Below are 6,004 nucleotides of genomic sequence, written 5' to 3'. Positions count from 1 at the left end.
TTCACTGTCTGCCTATCATCTCTGTAAGATGTCCTCAAACACATGAAATACTGTATTTGCCTGAAAGAAAGATTAAGCTTTTCTCCAAAGGGATTACTTTCAAAATTGGAGGGGCATCTTAGATTCGTTGAGAATAGGCCAATAGAAGCCGTTCCTTTTCTGTTCTTTTTCGTTGAGTTACAGCGTTATAGTTTTGCAGGGGAAGGGGGATTATCTGCCATGCTGGCTCAGGAATTCTGGGAGTTGAAGTCCCCAAGTCATAAAAGGGCCATGGTTCCCCACCCGTACTCTAAGAGGTAGACATGCTGTCTTTCGCACAAGGGTAGGAAGTTAGAAATGCCCGTCTCCCTGTTTCTAGCACCCCCACAAAAAGATTATAGTCGATTGATTCCAAGTTGAGCCAGAATGTCCAAGCAAACACCTCTGAATATTTCCTGTGAGAAATACCAGCCCAGATGCAGGGTTTTTTGGGGGGGGGGCAATTGATAGGCTTGGCTTGGCTCTTTCTTTACAGAAACCAAAGGCATGTCCTTATTCTTGGCTCAATTAACCCTCTACCAAAACACTACCAGGTTTGGGTCCACATTCTTTCTTCAATTTGAATTTGCTATCTCTTCCCCGCCTATGCCCATGGGAAAAATGGTTCTATGCAGACACAATGCAGGCAGGCTGTTTCTGATACCCAAAAATTCTCTATCTGAATGTTAAATTTTCATTCAAGGAAAAAGGGAGACTCCTAAGAGACTCTTGACAAGGAAATATCTCTCTGTCTCTCTCTGTCTCTTTAATCTTACATTAAAGAACCATACATTTTTTTTCTCAAACCTCTCACGAAGGCCCTCACTCTCAGAAACGTGGATAGCGTCAAAAAGACTATTCTCCATCCGCAGCAGTTGGTGTGTTACATATCATCACTGAGAAAGAAGAATTTGTGACAACAATGAGGGGTATAAACAAGAGGGAGAAAAGTGAGCAGCTCTAAGGATGTGATTTGTACCAATAGAAGAGAATACTTGCAGCTAAGGATGGAACTGTGAGGTCCTTGGTGCTCTCTGACCTTGGTGGTTTTCTGGCAGACATTTCATTACCAAACTAAGTGACATCATCAGTGCACTGATATCAGTCTGCAAGAAAGCAACTAGACTCTGAGAGCAGCAAGAATCCCATAGGTGATTTGTGTTCTTCTAAAATAGACTCATTTAGAGACACTTAGGTCATAAAAAAATTAACCCTTGTTCTTGGCTTCTCCGTAACGTCTGACAAATCTTGAAGTGGAATAATTCCAGAAATCACATTCATTATGGATTTTTGTGCTCTCTGGTGATATGTTGGGCCACATTCCTTCCTCCTCAAAGAAAAGCTACTGGTTGGAATTGAATAATCATAGCAAATCACAGGAAGGCTATATTGTTATCTATTCATTCAATTCATTATCAGAGGGAACCGACATGTTGGGTTATTCTGCGGTCTGAGCTTTAGAACCTTCCATCCATCTCAAATTTATGATCAAAGTCCTGAATGCCCAAAGAGAGTCGTCTTCTTAACCCCACTGGATACTATGCAACATGAAAACAAAAGTGCATCTTGATCCAATCCACACAGTACATCTGCCTCAAGTATAAACTCCCCCTTTGCTCTCTCTCGCTCTCAGATTAAATTTGCCTCTTTTGAGGAGGAGCAGGAGGAAGAGGAATAGTGATGATAAGAAAGGGGTGAGATTGATCACTCCAAACCAGTGTATGCTTTCCAGAGGATCTCCAGGTAAGGTCTACTCCCAAGCCTGTAACGAGGTGCCAGGGATTGAAGTGCCTGCACCTTGTCCTTGCAGAGGTGTCCCCCCTCCACCTGATATGATCCTTCTTGGTGACATAATTTCTATAAGAATTGGCTATCCTTTAAAATATGCAGTTCAATTCATGATAAGACATCTTTTATTTTTGAAACCATATGTTGCATCATGGTGGCAGAGCACAGTGAGATCAAAAGAAGGCATAGTTTTCAATCCTATTTAAGACATACGGAAAATAAAATTCCCATACTGAAGCAGTGCAGGGCTTCATCCTTTGCAATGACTTCCTTTGCCATTCATGATGGAAAGGGCCAACAGATTGCCAATGAAAAGACTCAACAGTAGAACAGGATTCAACAGTATATTCACTATTGATTTACAATCAAAGACTCAGCCTTTGGGTTACCTTTAATCGCCTGGGACTCATAAGAAACTACCCCCCTCCCTGTCTTAGGAATTGGTGGATGGACCGTTGATCTCTTTATAGGTGGGGGTAAATAATGCAATGAATGCCATAGAAAACCCACTTAATTCAGGGTTAGCTTAAGCAGCCTCTGGTTGATTGAACCAACAGAACTGAACCCATTGAGTATTATTGGATGAAAGCAAAATGGAAGAAATATTGCTGCACTTGTGTTACTGATTCCAACAACAGTTTCTATTGCTGATTATTCTGAATTGGACCCCAAAAGATTGTCATTGCTTTTCACATTCCTGGATGGTTATTATAAATTCTCTTGGCTAAATTGGGCAGAGGAGGGTGTTTTTTCTTTTTTTTAAATTGAATTAAACAGAGTTATGTGATTCTGAAAAGTAGCGTAAGATAATTGAGCAATCATAAGAACAGGAACATGAGCTGGATCTGAGCAAAACCCATCTTAATTAGCATACGGCTTCTCACAGCAGCTAATGATCTGCTTGCCTGGAGGGGAGTTGGTCCTACTTCTCTCCTGCCTCTGTTTCCCTTCAACTGGTTTAGGGGCCATACTGGCCCTAGTCTGGAGGTAATACTGAGTTTACATGATTAAAGGACACTTGATAGAGCTATCCTCCATGCATTTAACCAATACCCCTTTAAATTATCCAGATTACTGACCATCACAATGTTCCAAAATAGATCCTTAGGAATTACACTTCTCCATTGAGAAAAATTGCCCACTTATCTTACTCTTTGCTTTCTCTTTATTTTATCAACAATCTATACAGGGACACATCCTCTTATCCCATGGTTGTCAAGGTTACTTAAGAGTCTTTGATGAACACATGCCTCTTAACAGAATAACAGAGTTGGAAGGGACCTTGGAGGTCTTCTAGTCCAACCCCCTGCTCAAGCAGGAGACCCTATGCCATTTAGAGAAATGGTGGTCCAGTCTCTTTAAAAATTTCGATGTTGGAACACCCACAATTTCTGGAGGCAAGTTGTTCTGTCAGAAAATTTCTCCTTAATTCCAGGTTACTTCTCTCCTTGATTAATTTCCATCCATTGCTTCTTGTTTTCTGATGCTTTGGAAAAATAGGTTGAACCCTCTTCTTTGTGGCAGCCCCTCAAATATTGGAACACTGTTATCACTCCTAGTCCTTCTTTTCATTAAACTAGACATACCCAATTCCAGCAACTGTTCTTTATATGATTTAGCTTCCAATCTCCTAATCTCTGTTGCTCTTCTCTGCACTCTGTCCAGAGTCTCCATATCTTTTTTACATCATGGCAACCAAAATGCAGTATTCCAAGTGTGGCCTTAGCAAGACCATATAAAGTGGTACTAACACTTCACGTGGTCTTGACGTGGAATCTGAAAGATTGGAGAGGGAGGATTAATCTTTATGGAAGACATGGTGATTTTCCTTCAGCAGAGCTTCTGTGTTTAGAGTAGTTTTTTTTAATGTAATCAGAATTTCACCAATTTATCTGGAACAGACATTTGATTTGTCTATATTTTCCTGGGTCTGCTTTCTAAAACGTGCATCCAGCTGGCAATTTGTTGCTGGGTAGTTTCTAAAGACATCTGGAAAATATTATTATCACTGTTTACTTGCATACTTCTCATTGCCTCCTTGAGAAAGACACTAGCAATAGCACTTAGACTTATATTTATTTATTATTATTTATTAGTTTGATTTATATGCCGCCCTTCTCCGGAGACTCAGGGCGGCTTACAATGCATTAAGCAATAGCCTTCATACTTTTTGTATATACCTGCTTAGTAGGGCTTTTTTGCCCCGCCCCCAAGCAGTGTTCTTTTTATACAAAGTCAGCTTATTGCCCCCACAATCCGGGTCCTCTTCATATACCGCTTCATAGTGCTTTGCAGCCCTCTCTAAGTGGTTTACAGAGTCAGCATCTTGCCCCCAACAATCTGGGTCCTCAGTTTAATGACCTCAGAAGGATGGAAGGCTGAGTCAACCTTGAGTGAGTGAGAATTGAACTGCCAAACTGCTGGCAGTCGGCAGTGAGCAGAAGTAGCCTGCAGTACTGCATTCTAACCATTGTGCCATCACAGCAATACAGGTTCATATGACGTTAATATAAAAGCAGATTCATCTAGTTTCTTTGCAAACTGCATCATTCCATAGTGTCTCTTTTTACTACTTGACCCAGTGGCCCAAATGGTTCTCTGGCCAGTTTTTGACTTTGAACATAAGTTCTTACTGTTTTCCTTTAGTATTTTTTGCCACATGCTCTTCAATTATTACCACTTTATTTGCATCTCTTATTATCACCTACTTTCTCTGCCAAAGTCTGTTTCCCTTTCTGTTCTCCGTGAAGTGGGCTTTCCATTTCTCAAAGGAAATTTTTGAACTTTTACAGCTACATAGATGCTACTTAAACATATTAGAAGCCATTTCCCGGACTTGGTTGATCCTTCTCTTCTAAACAGGATACATTCTACTTCAGTTACTGTAGTTTGGAAAAGACTCTGTAGTTTGGAAAAGACAGATTCAGCTGTCTGAAAAGCATTAAAGCAGTCAGCACATGGTTAGGAAGCCTGAAATACGATGGCCTGCCCTTCCCGCACCCCTCCAGCTACAGGGAGAGATCACCCCAACAAAGTGTGCTTGAGTAAGACTGGCCATTAATCAGGAACTACCGGTACAAAAATATGCTGTCAGCTTGGATTCGAAATAAAGGAAGCACCAATTTTCTTTTACTGGATGAGTTGCAACTACTTCTGTGGCAGCACCAAATATACTGGGGGCAGTGGGAGGGTGGGGGGACCAGGCTCCTACAGAGAAAGGCAGAGAGGGCAACTAGGGAACCTGAAGTGTTCGGAGGTGGGCAGTGCAGACTTTTTGCAGCAGGAGGAATGTGCAGCCTGTTGAGCTCAGATTCTTGCAATTGCTGACGTTTGATGGGAGATAATCTACCCTACACAGTTTGTTCTGAATGAGAAAAGAAAGGTTTTGATTCTACACAATTTACACACCATTTTCTATATAGATTACTCCCCCCATAGATTTTTAGGTGGAGAAAGTTTGTACGGAAATGACCCTTGTCAAGGATCATCAGAGTTTTTGGCCTGGTGGACGCAACTGGAATTTAAAAAAAAAAACATTTTAGGTGAAATGATTGGTTGTGGGGAGAGGCGGCTCAGTCTCAAAATAGTTGCATCTGAGACCAAATATAAAACACCAATTTATCAGCTGGTTACTGTCGCCCCCTCCTGGTGGGTGCCACGGAAAGTGTCTCCTGACATGGATTTGCAAGCAGCATTTTGGAGACTCCAGGCAGAAAGTTTTAAAAGAACAAGTACAGGAACAAGAGAGCTTGAATGGGGGAGTGAAAACATTTGATATTTGCTTGTGGCTCCTGCTTGTTGGGCGCCAGACTCGCAAATAGTGCAAGAGGATCATATGGAGCATATGTCCTGGGAAGAGAATGTTCTGGGTCTCGTGAATCCTGTTAAATTCTGGGAATTGAAGTCCACACATCTTAAAAGTTGTCAAGGTTGAGACACAAGGTTGTAGGTAATGTCTAAGACAGTGTTTCTCAACCGTGGAAACTTGAAGATGGGTGGACTTCAACTCCCAGAATCCCCCAGTCCACACATCTTAAAGTTGTCAAGGTTGAGACACAAGGTTGTAGGTAATATCTAAGACAGTGTTTCTCAACCTTGGAAGGTTGAAGATGGGTGGACTTCAACTCCCAGAATCCCCCAGCCAGCAGCGCTGGCTGGGGGATTCTGGGAGTTGAAGTCCACCCATCTTCAACCTTCC

Source organism: Pituophis catenifer, unplaced genomic scaffold (assembly GCF_029215685.1).
Source record: "Pituophis catenifer annectens isolate HBS135680 unplaced genomic scaffold, rPitCat1.0.hap2 SCAF_11, whole genome shotgun sequence".
Lineage (NCBI taxonomy): Eukaryota > Metazoa > Chordata > Lepidosauria > Squamata > Colubridae > Pituophis > Pituophis catenifer.
This window is presented reverse-complemented; position numbering follows the sequence as displayed.